Raw genomic sequence first — 15,746 nt, forward strand, 5'->3', positions numbered from 1 at the left:
AAGGAGAAGAGTTTGGAAAAGAGGCGTACGTAAACATGAACATGCAGATTTTAAACCATACGATGCATTTAAATTATTCCAGTGGAAACTAATGATGACACGCAGGTTTTTTGGGCAGAAGAGTATTTTCACGGTCACAAAATGTAGTAAAAGGTTGTAAGATATGTGAAACCAAAATGAAAATATTAGCAGTGGAGAGAGCTTTCTACTTCATGCCTTTAATCAGCTGTTTAAATAAACAAACAATCAAGAAAAGCAGTCAATGAGTGTAGTATTCCACCAAGGCTGCTCTGTTGTATCATTTCCGACAGCTTAACTCTTGAAAAGAAAAAAAAGCACCATAGAATATGTCCATTTAATATAGATGCACCCCCAAACAAAATCACCTTGCGCTGAGCACAGGCGTGTGTTCTGCATGTGTATGTTTTAAAGGACACCAACTCGTGTGACCTAAATATGTAGCGGGTGGTGAGAACTGATAGGACTCAAACACTCCCACAATTTAATCAGTTGTTCCTTGTATCATTTCTGACGGATAAGTCCTGATAAGTCCTCAGCAGTGGTGGATTTATAGTAGGATCACAATCATGTGATCATCAGATACAATTTTACTATTCCAAGTACATTTCTGGGAGGTTTCATGTCTTTGATAAAGGTTTTTTGGGGTTTGCATGTTTTACAAAGTAAAGTAATTAAAGTCGTGACGTTAGATGGAATAAACGTGGACCTGAAAGTTGAAATGAAAAGCAGAAAATTAATGGATGGCCATATATCTGAAATTATAATGTGATGCAGTTAGAAGTCAAATTACGTCCCGAGTCCTTTATGTGAGAGACAGCTATTAGAGGACATGGGCCATTTAAATGTCTGCGCTGCGTCTGCCTCTCATTACAGTGACAAAGAAAAAGTTGCTGCACCTAATTTAAAAGCTATAACTGTGTTTTCAGACGCCGGCAGCTCCGTCTCGAATGTTCTGTCTGGTTTAAGTTGGCTAATGTGAGGAGATTCCTTCATCCTAAAGTCAAACAAAGTTTACTGATGTTGTCAAATACAGCAGTTCTGCACGAAAACGACAAGATCACACGTGTGCAAGGATTAGACGACAATGCACCAAGATTCAGTTTTTTAAAAGTCCAAGATAATAATACAAGAGTTTAAATTAAAAGATACCGGCATGCAGTTTGTTGGTTTGTAATATGTCCAATATCAGCTCTATGACTGTCTGAAACAGGCTCTGATGTGCTTTTCTAATCATTTAGCATCGATCAGGAGGGTTTTTGGGTGAAATAGCCATTTTAGTGTTCGTGTTTAACTATTTGTATGCAAATGTTTCTCCAAAACTATTTTTCCGATGCCGTTTTGAGGGGACGTCATCATTGCATCCTTTACATAGCATTACGCAGAAAACACAAAAGAGCCTCAGAGATGATGTTATGCCCCTGTCTAGGGGGTAGGGTGCACAACATAAAGTAAAAAAAAAGAAGAAAAAAAACCTGAATATTTCCCCAGTCCCCAAAAGAAACAACAGCCGAACAAGTTCTAAAAAAAAATACCAGAATATTTATTTTACAATATAATTACAACTTAAAGAGGCCACTGCATGGGCTGTTCATTCAAAACCAACGAAAGACGGATACGAACTAAAGAGGCGTTTCTCGCTCTCAAACAAAAGAAAATATCCAATCCAAAAACAAACACAATAAGCAAAAAAAAAGACCTACTAAACCTAACAACAAAAACTCCGCTATTTGAATCTATTTCTCAAAGGTTTGGAGGCTGGGGAGACACACAAGGGGTGCTGCTGTCAAAGTGGCTCATCCATCACTGCCGGCCGCCAGGATTTGAAATAACAGCCAGCCAATCAGCATCGTCTGCCAATCACGCCTCCTGCACACAAAGATTTACACAGAACCACAGAGCACCCACTCCCAGACAATAAAACAGTTCGAAACTACAACAAAAAAACAAAAAAAACAAATGAGTTGCTCACAATAAATCACAGGGATTAGGTGCACTTTTATGCACAGGTGCACCGATTGTTGCAGTTTGATTGGCGCACATAAGTAGGCAACGGTCTAGTCAGTCGATTCGGAGGAGGAGCAGTCAGGAAAACATACGGAAATCTGCATACAAAACCAGAAACATGAGCAGAAAGACACAAAACTCCACAAACGGCTTCAGCAAAGGTGTCATACTGTCTGTGCATTACGGCGTTTTATCAACTCTGAATGTGCTCAATCGTGAGGAAAAACAATAAGGTGAAAGGAATGAGCTCTCGCTGCAGTCTGCTGTCAATAATGGCTTGATTTCAAACACACATCGTTTCTCAGCAGGCGTCATGTCGGTTTGTGGGTCTCAGTCTGACAGCGACGACAATTAAGAGCCGCAAACAGCAGCGAGGACCAATAACAACCAAGCTGTGAAGCAATCTAGACAACGCAAAGAGAACGAACAAATTAAAGCAATGTGAAAGTTTCAGCATAAAAAAAGCAAATGACTACGGAGGAATCGTGTGGACTTTGTTGCATCTATCAGCAGTGATTTCAGGGATTACACCTGCACATTACTTCAGTGCTTTGAAGTTGCACCGCTGGAAGTTGGCCAAAAATGTTTTTTTTCGGGGTTTGCTCTTAAAATGACACTTTAAAAAGGTCCCTTGTGGTTTAAAAAACATTTTTTTTATTATTGTTTTGTGGCTATAAACTTGGAGGGTCAAAGCCAACATAAGACATGAAGACATTTGGCTGCAAGAGCAAACAAGAGTCTTCAAGCACTCCCAGTATTTGAGGAACTGATCACTCAGTGGATTACTTTTATTGATGGCAATGTCACCACAACAATAGAGAATTTCTTATCAGGTTAATGTAGCTAATGGTACCATTAGCTGTGATGCTATGCTCACAGGTGATGGATCTTCAGAGATGGTGGACATTTTAATTTGAAACCAGAAACCAAGCACTGAGCGGGTTACTGTGTTTTCATGTCATCTGCTTCAATTTAATCCAAACTTAGTCGGTGTTTCTGTTAGCTTCTCTCCTGCTCTCTGTGCTCACATACTACATGTATATATATATATATATATATATAGGTATGTTTCAGTTTTTATTGTCAGACAATAGAACGAGTATGAAAAAGTGACTGAAACAGATCCCATTAAGAGTACAGATTTACCCACAGTCACTTTTCATTTCCAAGCCGCAGCTGTGAGCCACTAAGAGTAATTTTACAGCAACCACCTCACCAAACACAAGTTAAAAATCATGGCTATGCTGTAAAGTAAGCGATATATCCACGTTAAATGATCACTCAGAACAGAGAGCGTTCTGTGCTGTCAATAACATGTTCAGAGAGAGTTTTCTTCCTGAAGGGGTCGGGGACTGCAGCAGCTCAGCTGAATTTTAAAAAGAAAAACACTGAAAAAGTTAAAACAATGCTAAAACCAAGAGTTCTACTGGAGTTTGGGGGATGTTGAACCCCTAACCCTATAATAATACCTACCTGAAAAAATACTTACCTGTGACTTACCTGTACACAAACAAGGATCCAACCAATACATACTTACCTTGAAATTCAAAAGTCCCTGGGACACAATATAAGATGAGGAGTGAAGAGCATTGACTAATGTGCATCGGCCCGTGCCTTATCTTTGGCTCCCTACACCAAACTGTCCTGCTTAAGGATCGGGGGAGTCATCGAGATAATCTTTCCCAACCCTAACACTAAACCCCAACCCTCCCCCCCAAGGCTTTTTTAGGCAACAAATCTCACAGAATACCACAGGAGAGTGAAACTATGCGCCTGCTTCGGCCCTTTCACACCAGCAGTAAAACAATCCTTTTACCCAAGATCAAACTGGGAACCAGATCCCACAAAAATACCCCCACGAATCCTGGAATTAATCAAGACCGACCAGAAAAGTCTACAAAAAATAGACCCGACCACTGACAAACCGAACCTCACAAAACAAGAATACCAAGCCCTAAAAGAACTAAGAACAGACACCTCATTAGTAATTAAGCCAGCCGACAAAGGCAGCGCCCTAGTTATTATGGACAGGTCAGACTATATACACGAAGCCCTCCGTCAGCTACAGGACCAGCAGTACTACACCCAACTACAGGAACCAATCTACCCAGAAACAGCAAACCACATCGACACAATTCTAACAACACTAACCCGGAGAACGTTCATCACACGGAAACAAGCCAACTCCATCAAAGGAACAGACACTCCCAGGCCAAGATATTTCTACCTACTTCCCAAAATTCATAAGCCCCCAGAAACATGGACTATCCCTCACCAGATCCCGGCCGGAAGACCTATAGTTTCAGAATGTAGCAGCGAGAGCTATGGAATTGCCCAGTACATAGACTCTTTCCTCTACCCAATATCCACCCTTCATCCCAGCTACCTGAAGGACACACAAGCCTTCATCCAATGCATCAAAGGAATCGACATGGGGGAACCCTACTTCTTTTTTACCATGGATGTCAGCAGCTTATATACCAACACTGAAATGGAACTAGGAATCAAAGCAGTCGAAAAATGGTTCCACCGATACCCAACTCATAACTGACCAGACCAAGAAATCTTGGAACTCCTGAAAATCAGCCTCACCAGAAACGGTTTCGAATTCAATGGAAAATATTATCTACAGACTAAGGGAACAGCCATGGGGAAAAGATTTGCACCTGCATATGCGAACATTTACATGGCGGACTGGGAGGCAACTAGAGAGTGACACGGGAGTGGATTTTCACTCCTGTCCCATCCCACTCCCACAGAAAAAAATCTTGTCCCGTCCCAATCCCAGGCCAGAGTAAGAAAAAAATCCTGTCCCATCCCACTCCTGGTAAAATGGCTCCCACTCCCATTCAGAATGACTCCCATTTCTGTACCGCTCCCTTTTTTTCCCCCTTCCTCTAGTTTTTAGGCAATACAATGAACGCATACGGCGTGTTAACGCCGTCACACTCGACTCTTGTGAAGCTGAGCAATATTTTTGACTTCCCTGCCATTTCTGTCAGCTTAATAGATAGGTCCTTACTTCTTACTTTGCGTTGCAAATCAGTTTTTAGCACATCAGATTCTACGTCAGTGTTAACTCCCTCCATTGCTGTTCTTCTTCTTTGAATTACGGCGGAGAGTAGCGGCCGGAAGCACTGTTGGTTTCTGGGCCGTGTAGTTCTTTTCACTTCCATTACAGTGTAGGTTTATTGGCAAAAAAAAACTACAAAATGGCGGTGCATGTCATAAATTATATTTTGTCTTATTGATTGGTTCCCGCTCCCGTCTGCTCCCGTTAACTTTTTATCCTGTACCGTCCCAATTACGTGATCAATAGTAAAGCTGACTCCCATCCCGCGGGAATCCCACGGGAATCCCGAAAAATGTCAGTCTCTAGAGGCAACCGTCTTCCACAAATGCAAAAAACTCCCAACCAAGTACTACCGTTACCTAGATGACATTTTTGGTACCTGGACACACTCTGAAGAAGACTTCCAAACGTTCCTGGAAACCCTCAACAACCATCACGAATCGATAAAACTGGTACCTACCACCCACGACACAGAGGTTAACTTTTTGGACACGGTGGTCTATAAAGACGTGGACTTCCACCAAACAAAAAAAACTAAGTACGAGAGTATACTTTAAACCAACCGATACCCACATACTCTTTTTTGCTGAAAATGCTCAAAATATTGGATCTTTAAATCTGAAATTATTCAGACTCACAGGGGGGAAATGGAGTACATTTGTCTGCTAATAAAAATGCAAGAAAGCTTGTGTTATAATTAAATACAGCATAAAGACCTGCAATCAATGTAAAATGCAAAGAAATTAGATTTGTATTAGTTTGCACTATTTGTCGTTTGACTTGTCTTGGTGGAAGTAGTTCTGGGCAATTTTGACAACCTTTTTGTTAAATTTGAGAAATTATCCCATTAAATATACTAGCACAAGTTTCAGAATTTCAAATGATTATGTTGCTGCAGAAAATGAAAATTTAATAAGTATCATCGTGACTTTAGAAGTTTGTACTTCAGTAAAGAAAATGTGTGTCAGGTAGCATTTACATTCAAACTTTTCTGAATTTATCGTCTGCAGAAGTTTTCCATGAATAACTCCTTTTGTAATACAAAAACAACCTGTGATAGTCCCTCTTGATGCCCCCTATAAAAATAACAGGGTTTGATGATGGCTGCTTTACAGGGAAACATTCCATTCAGTGATTCTCTGCTCAGCGGTACGGTGCAGGGTGGCTGATAAGGGTATAATTACAGAGATGGATGAATATAGGGGTGTAATTACCTCCAGAGAAAGTTCACTGCGACCGAGCACCACCAAAGTGTGGGTATGTGTGGCTGAATTAAAGGGTTGTGACAGAGGGGTTGTAACCTGTATGCATTGGGGTAAGCGCACGGCAGATTTACATATTGTACACTAATGGAGGTTTGATTAGATGAGGTGGAGGAGTATGGCCTTTCCTTTCTGTGTGAGAACTGCAATGACTGATGTAAACACACAATCAAACCCTATGCAGTTAAATCTAATTGCTCTGTGTGATTTTATTATATATAAACACCACAGGAAAACAATAAAGGATGGGGAATCTTAGTGAGTCTAGAGTTCAGTCAGAGGCTGAGCTGGAAGCACATGTTCAATATGTATATAAACACAGAATAAAAATGAAAGCTCTTGTCTAAACGCCTTTCAGTTTAAAAAGAAGCATTCTAGCCGTTTCTTTGCCTCCGGTTTTCCACCTACACCAACCTAACTAACCCCACCTTGATTAATTCTTAATGCAGACAGATTGATAACAGTTCCCTAATCTGACTCAAGAAAAGCGAGTCATTATTCCTTTGAGTGGTATGCCTCAGTAAACACAAGCCCAGTGTAATACAGTGGCATCACTCCACCTCATGGACATGCTAATTCCAGGCCATAACCGGCAGGGAAGATGCATTAAGAGACAAGATGAGTAAAGACGGAGAGAAGTGATGTTGGGAGGAACGCTGAGATTTCAGATGAGTGGGGGGTATAAAGGCGGGCGGGTATTTAAATGCACTCTCGACCTTTCACAACAAGACATTATGGAGCACTTACCAGCGCCAAACAACACCATAATAACGTTTTCCAGGCAGCTCTGGGTGACCTGCAGAGATGCGTTCGTTGCCTTGATGTGTATTTTGTGTGAACTCAACGTAACCAACATTGTAACAGCTCGAGCTATAGAGGCCGACTGTCGTCATCCTAATCTAGGAAACCGCATGTTTTCTGTCCAGTGTGAAGTGATGCATCTCAACCGATATATTTGTCATCTCATAACGTCACAGCTATGTCTGTGTCACGTATAGGTTAACTTATGTGCTAGTTAAATTAAGCCATTAAGGAGATTTTTTTTTTTAAAGAAAAAAAGACTTGCATGTAAACGTGAAAACCATTTTTTTAACCATGTTATGTTGATTAATTTTAAATATGAAACATTAAGTGATCCCATAAGTATTCACATCCTTCAAATCAGTGTTTATAAGATGATTGAGAGTAAAAAGCCTATTCAAGTCCAGCAACAAATTGTCAACTCGACTGAGGTCTGCAGCAGAAGCTCGTACCTCCTTCAGAGGAGTCATACTTGTCTTGGTGGCCTCCCTCACTAGGCTCTTTCTTGCACAGTCACTCAGATTTTGAGGATGACCGGTTCTATTCTAAGCAGACATTCAGTGACTTGAAGGTGGCCTTGTATCTATCCCGTGCCTTATGCTTTTCAATAATAGTTTTATAGAGTTGCTTGAAGTGTTTTTGTCTTTATGGTGTCATTAGAAAGACATTTTCTTTTTATATGTTGCCATAGAAAAGCAGTTAAAGGGGAAGCTCACTACAGGGGTGAATACAGTGTCTGATATGATTTATTTTCTAAAAAGCTCTTTAAAAGGATGTTTTAGGTAGTTTAGAAGTGGCATGATTACAGAATTTGTCCATCAAAGCAGCTCAGACTCCATTGTTCACAGTACTTGGTGCTGTCTGCAGCACATGTAGCAGAGAAAGCATCACAGCTGAGCAGACAGTGGTTCAGAGTCAAGCTGGGTGTCGACGGTATTTTACTGACTAGTGTGTGACATGCATTGCTGGAAGGTTAAAGAACAATGAGCCCATCCTTTTCCCCTCAATGAAATTCCAGCACATTGTGCAGATGGGGAATATTAAGTGAGAGTTTTCCAATTCTCTAAAAACTGATAAAAATCCAGTATCAGTTTCGGTCTACTGAAAAGCATCTTCACATTATTGCAGGCATATTTCACAATTCATCTCGTTATTATGCTCATGAAACAACTCTACCGTCTCGACTTTCTCACCGTGCATCCTCTCAGGCTTCCTCGGCGCTGCCAGCCAAACTAACAATGGCACATTTTAATTAACTGAGCGTAACCCGAGTCCTCGGCTGATAAACTATGACATCGTGGATCCTCTTAATTTTACAATAGTTGGATAATGAGCTTCTGGTCATGTTTCTGCTGCCACTGAATATCAAGTGTTTTTGGCGGTACAGCTGTCGGCTCATCTGCAGACTGAATCTCTCTGCAGCAACAAGAGAAATCCTGGCCTGAGGCGCTGTTCAGATGAACCCAGGCATACGTATACAGAGACAGAAAACTCTAAAGCAGGGGCATGACAGGCTAAAATGTAATCCCTAAAGTCGATGAGAAACCGCAGCAGTGTCTCTCTATCTTACATATTATTTTCCCTTTAACTTTGCCAGAGGCAGACGAGTTCACCTGGCAGCAGAGCATCAGATACACTCCTGTTTCCTGTGCAGCTCCATATCAGCACTATAACAAACCTCTGTGGGTCACTTAAGGCAGATATTATGACTCTGATTTGATCACTGAGCTGTAATGTGACAAGACGAGGCACATGTCAAAATACATCCATGTGTAAAATTCATTTTCCAGATTAGATTCATATTTTAAACTCTGGAACCATCCATCCATTATCTATACACTGCTTAGTCCTCATTAGGGTTGTGGAGGGGTTGGGCTATCTCAGGTGACTTAGGGTGAAGACGGGGACACTCTGGACAGGTCAACAGTCTATTAAAGGGCTACACGGAGACAATCACACTCATGGACAGTTTAGAATCATCAATTAAATTAACCTCAGCATGTTTTTAGACTGTGGGAGGAAGCTGGAGAGCCTGGAGAAAACCCACGCATGCACAGGGAGAACATGCAAACTCCAAGCAGAAAGATCCCTGGCCTGGATGCAAACCGGGGATCTTCTAGCTGCAAGGCGACAGTGCTAACCACTACCCCACTGTGCAGCCCATCTCTGAAGCCTTACTACCAATTTAAAATCGGATATTATATTTCTCAGACGTGTTTTTGTTGTGGATGCCAAATAGTTTTTATTTTTTCCCTGAAGTGTTGTCCTCTTTGTTACCTCTCGGTTCTGGGGGGGGATGTGATATTTAAAAAGCTGATGATACCGGGGAATGGGCAATTTCAGCCGAGCAGCTGATTCCACCACTTGATAAGTTTTGCCGTCACCAAAACACTGCAATCACCGCAGCTGTCGTGTTCTGAAAAGTTGTGGACCGAGAACCTCAGCTGGGAGAAATTTCCCACCAGAGGGAAGCTTTGATTATCAATCTCAGCAGTGTTTTTCCTCAGGTTGTACTCTTGTGAGTCATCATTCTCACACATGAAGGTCATTAAAACTCAGTAAAGTTTTGTGGAGGTGACCAACACTATTATTAAAGAGTCAGATGGTGCCAGAGAAGTGTTTCTAATACATTTACTTGCTGTTTTTCACCACAAAAATAAATTTTCATATTTTTTTGTCATTGGAATGGTTTAAATCATTCGAAACCAAATGATTGTTGTTGGCTTTTCTCCCCAGAGAGTTAACCCCAATAACTTAGTCTATCAGCGCTCAACACAGCAAGACTCAACTCTACAATTCACTCCTTCTTGTCTCAGACAAAGTAAATGAACCAAGGTTGTTTACAGGTGAAACTAAAAAAACTGCACAAACAGAAAATGGGGTTCTGTGGTCTAACAGAGGATAGCGTATGGTTGAGTACCACTACCTCCCACTAAATCTACCAAAGCTGGTAGAACAAACAAAAACTAAAATCCCTTCAAAGAAAAACATTCCCCAAAACAAAAGCAAGGAAAGTTCTGGATTCTGTGCACTGACATGACACAAAGACACTCAGGTTTCCATAAGAAGGCCAACTGATGGTGTCAAACCTTCCAGGTCACCTACCCACAGCCATCTGAGCAACTGGGAGATCCCTCCTTATATCCCCTCCCAGCTGATTGGTAACAGCACACAGCCGAGCTCAATCTCACAGCTGCAGCAGACTGAGCTGATCTGAGAGCCAGACTGTGAACTTTCCAAGTCCAGAACTTTCCAGACATCTGCTTCAGTCAAGCTGCTAAATAGCCTTTATGTAGCCAGTAACAGCAAAAGGCAAAGATACACCGTTGTAGCGCAACATAAATGAGGTTTTTATTCTCCTTTTCTGAGACAGGAAATAGGTGCACAACAACTGGATAACTATTACCCCACAATTTGGGCCTTTATACACACTATGGCTGATTCCCGTACTTCTGCCAGCAGGAACTTTGCAGTCGCTGCAGATGTGCCATGGCAACGTAGTTGGTCACACAAAGACAGGGCTGCTCACGAAGAACTGTCAATTCCAGTTAAACTTTTTAATTTCTGTTTTACAGGATAACCCGTTAAACTTCAGTGTACCGCCGGCGGTACACCTACTAATTTGCATAGGAATTTCAAGAATGTCCGAAGGCTGCAAACCCGATTATACAAACACTATACGCCGATGGAAAGCTTAGATTCTCATGAATCCGCCGGTATAAACCACTTTCAGATGTGATTACCACAGTGGGTAATATAAACACATTTGTCCGACAAACAACGAATATCCATCCATCCGTTCTCTATACACGGCTTCAACGTACACAGCGCGACTCACATTTCCGGGTTCATTATTACACACAGATGAAAATATTCCACTAAAAACGGCCATAATCCAACCTTGGACATCCAGACGACACAAGCCAGTAAACTATTTTGTCCAAAACATGTCTTGAAGTCGGTATAAAATCCACGAATCGGTCGTTTTCAAGGAAATGCACCTCGCGATGCGCGTCCAATATTCCCTGTATTTCTCGTCATATTTTTTTATTTACAAATAGAATATTAGCGATTTTTTGTACTGAAAATGGCTGGAATTGGCTGCAGCTTAGAGAGTTGGAATCTCAAGGTGACAGATTAAATTAGCAACATTAATGGAGGCAGCAGGTAAGCAGGTCTTTCCAGATGTTTCTCTCTCAGCAACATTTTCAAATTCCTCCTGGAGGATCTAGAGGCATTCCCAGGCCAGATTAAATACATAAAGCCACCAACAAATTCTGAGTCAACACAGTAAAAAAGTCAAACAAAGTCACTTCTGGCTACCTTTGTTAATCATAAAAATCTTCAGTTCCATGAGCTCCAAGCTGTGGCCTCTCTGACTCATCTAAATCCTATCTTATGTCTTGACAATGGACTTCTGTGCAGGTCTCCCAAGGCTTGCTAGTCTACAGCTGCTTTTGCCTTTTATCACCTCTGTCTCCACAATTTCCTGGTAGAAGCTGCAGCCAGGGGTCTAAAAACACCTAAAACTCTCTCCTCCACCATCTCCATCGAAACACATTTTTAGATGGAGCAGCAGGCTCCGAGTGCTGACAGATTTTATGACAAAATATAATATATGGACGCCAGTGCAGGGCCTCTATCTATACCTGGTGCTGCTCCTCAGTCTGCACCTTTGGGGTTTCCTTGCTTAATTTTATATGTACGAAGAAGAGGTAATTCCTTTATCTTCATTTGTATTGGTGTGGATAACTTCGAATCTTTCTGATCCTTCAGAAGCCATTTTAAAATGCTGCTTTTCTAAGTGCTACTGGTGGAAACTGTAAAAGGAAGTGTTCAATATTTTGGGAACCAGTCTTAGAGTTGCATGACTGTTTTTTTGTGCCTGACTATTTCTTAGAACTACAAAACTATATATTCATACTTAAACTGTCAGCAGTATCCACTTTGTCATCTAACTTTCAGTTGAAATGTAAGAAAGTGCATGTCCCAAAATGTTGAACTCCTTTTGTTTTCATGCTCAACATCTAATTATAGATGGGTGATAACAAAGCATAAGGATATGATCCTAACTTATGTAGCAACAAGGCTGATGTTAAATACCACTACATATTTTTTAAAACAGCTCATGCATTATCAAATTGATTGAAGATTATTTATATGATGGGACAGATCTATTTTATTGAATCAATACTCAGTCTGGGTTAAAGCCCCCTCTGGATTTTGGTTCTAAATAAAAAAAAAAATCAATTTGGTGACATTATTATTTATGACTACTATGTTATGGTTAATATTGTGTTGTGTCGTTATTCTTTTTTGAATAGCGTCACTGAAAACCAACACTTTCGCGGCCTCCTCCTCGCAGCCAGCAGCAGCTGCTCCACAGCAGAATGACATTAGGCTTTTAGAGATAACAAGGTTTCGCCTGCTCTCCTTCATCATCGGAGGTATAATTAGACAGGTAATGGAGAGAGGAGCAGCTCGGAGCCCATCCTTCTTAATCAAAAGAGCCATAACAATGCAAATACTGACCCTTTGTTGACTTGGATGCCTAAAAGACTGACATCATTTTAATGTTAAACGTGGGAGAGAGACACCAGAGCCCAGCAGAGCCTGTGAATTCGGATGATGTTATGCACTTGTTAATTCAGAGGGGGAGGAAAGTTATGAGCGGCTCCGGATGAATAAAATGGGTAATAAAATTGGGAATGATGAAGCCTCGGCCTCCTGCCCACCTCCTTCCATCAAATGGCAGCGACTGTCTGCCTCGTCCATTGTCCTCTTCTCTCCAGCTTCCCCTTCCATTTTCCTCCACACTGACTCCACCTCCTACCTTCATCTTTTCCTACCTTTCTGCTCCTCCTCCCCCCCCTCATCCCTGTCGGTCTCCCTCTTATCAGCCAGCCAGTGAAGCATGTGGAAGCTGTCTGCAGAAGACAACAGCAGGGGAGCGCAGGGCCGTGAAATGTGGGAAACCGAGACTTCAGAGACTACAGAGCCGAAGCTGATTGACTGAATTAAGGGCTTCAGACTGTAATAAAGAGGAATCTTTAGACTTAAGGAGTTAGGACGGATGCTGCAACCTGAACTCTGAGACAGTGAATTTGTTGCTTCTTTACAGAGGTTAAAACTCAATTTCAAAAAGCTGGTAGAGAAAGAAAAGTGAGCTAAAAAGCCAGCGTGAATAAATAAAACAAGGTGATGCTGTATGAAGCTGTTTCGCTGAAAACGATCAAACATGGCTGATTAATGTACATAATCAGAGCACTTTGCATAATTAAAAAAACCAGCTTGTTCACATGCAACAAGACATTTAAAAAGACATTAATTAAATTTTTACAATCAGTGCAAACGAACAATCAACATAGTTCATAAACTGTGTTAATTTAGGGCCATAAATTTGAAGGACTTGTACACAGACAGCGGGGAGACACCACAGAAGAAGATTAGCTTATTAAAAAGGTTAAATATGGAACCCAGGACTCAAAGTCAAATAAAAGGTTTTATATTATGTTTGTACAAGAACAGAACTACTTTTATGTTTAGGGATTATTCAAATGTAATTTATTGCTGTGCTTGTACTATTGATTTATTGCACTATTACTTAATGCTTTTGTCGTTGGCCCGTTGCTCTTTGCTTTAGTCCATCAGCAAATTTGTCATATTCATAAATATATTTAAGTACAGTTTAATTTACAGTTAATTAGTCCATAGTTAACACAACACGGTATTAGTCCAAAACAGATTTAAATAAATTCTATGTCTCATCTGTGACTGTTTTACTTTCATCCCAATGACAGGTACACACCATTGCAGCATGTGCACACAGATTAAGCCTACTAGTATGTAGACTTTTAAAAAGCTCATCTTTAATACAGTTTTGTGCAGTTTGAACTGTCTACTACCTAAAGTGCAAATCCAATCTGCCTGAAACTTTACATGTATGATCAGAGTCCTGCCCTGATCACATCCTTATGATGAAATACACCCCCTGTCAAAGGTTGTAGGACAAGTTCTACTTTATTTGAATGAGACAGTGTCCTCAAACTTTTGACAGGGCGTGTATCTGCTGAATGATTTACTCCGTTACAGTAAGAATCAGAAGAACAGAGAAGGTGAACAACTCCATGTAATTTTATTTATACAGCGCAAATTCCCAACATGTTTCATCTCAGCCCTTAGTGTAGTAAAGGACAGACTTTAGGAAATATAAACAGAACAGAAAACCCAACAATTCAAAGTCGCTTTGGATTCCATTTGAGCGACAGCGAGAAGGAACAACAACAACAACAACAACAACAACAAAAAAACTCCAGACAGAACCAGGCTCATGGAAGACAGCCATCTGCCTCGACTGGTTGGGGTGAGAGTGGGGATGAACACAAGGTTATCTAGTTTCATCAATAAATTATATAATGAATTTAAAATTACAACTGACACAGCAAGGAAGTGTAAAATCTTTGCAAAACCAATGGGCAAACACACCTGTAACTCCATCTCCATGAACAGTAAGAGGCAACCAGGTGTTACAGCAAACCTACAACATACTTTCTAACATGCAGGTCCCTCATTTTCTGCTGTATCAGTTAATATCTCATTTAACCATGAGCATCCCCAGCATTAAGCTCGCTTTAGGATTCCAGATTCAGTTTTAGAGGCTATGCTTTCGTTGCCAGTTGCAACAAAGAACTGGCTTCTTTTCCACTGAATAAGCAGCTAGCTTTCATGAATGCTGCGATATTTTGAGTCATTGACCACAAACTGACTCCTACTTAACACTGTTTACCTCTGTCACAAAAGTATAGAAAGGACGGTGTACGTATGAGAGTAAAACAACAAGCAAATGGTTCATAACGTTTCTGAGAGCGATTAGAAACCACAACAGACGCTTTAGTCCACCTCCGTTTACTCTCCTTCCATTAACAAATTATTTTTGGTGCGGTCTTCATGTTATATTAATCAGGTTCAGCTAAATGGCGTCGTTATGTTTTGCTATAAGCTTGACGTGGCGTTACCGTGGCAACAGTCAACAGTGAGCAAAAGGGAGGATGATGTCATTTCAATACAATACAGATACCCTCCAGCCATGATCCAACCATGAGATAGAGTGTGTGTGTGTGTGTGTGTGTGTGTGTGTGTGTGTGTGTGTGTGTGTGTGTGTGTGTGTGTGTGTGTGTGTGTGTGTGTGTGTGTGTGTTTGAGGTGAAATTAAAGAGGAGACTAGAAGAAGAGATCGAGGGATAAACAGCAAAAAAAAAAAAAAAAAAACGAAGGATAAGGTTGAGGAAGCAGAGAGATAAAGCTCCCTGTGGGGGAAACAGGCGCTGTGGTTTTGGACCTGCAGAGAGACGAGTATTAGATTCTAATGAAAAATTAGGCTGCGGGTTTACAGGGTATCTGCAGGCAGATCATTTCTCTGGCAACAGAGCAACACTGATGTACTCAGGGCATTTTGTTTTTAACTCGGAAGCTACCTGTTGCTGTTTTAAAGCAGATTAGAAGCACATTGGGATCCTCACTGTCCCAGAGTGTTTACTCAGGGAGACAGTTGTTAGGTTTTCCTCTTTTATTATGTAAGGTCATGA

This window comes from Acanthochromis polyacanthus, chromosome 4 (assembly GCF_021347895.1).
Source record: "Acanthochromis polyacanthus isolate Apoly-LR-REF ecotype Palm Island chromosome 4, KAUST_Apoly_ChrSc, whole genome shotgun sequence".
In the NCBI taxonomy this organism is placed as follows: Eukaryota; Metazoa; Chordata; class Actinopteri; family Pomacentridae; genus Acanthochromis; species Acanthochromis polyacanthus.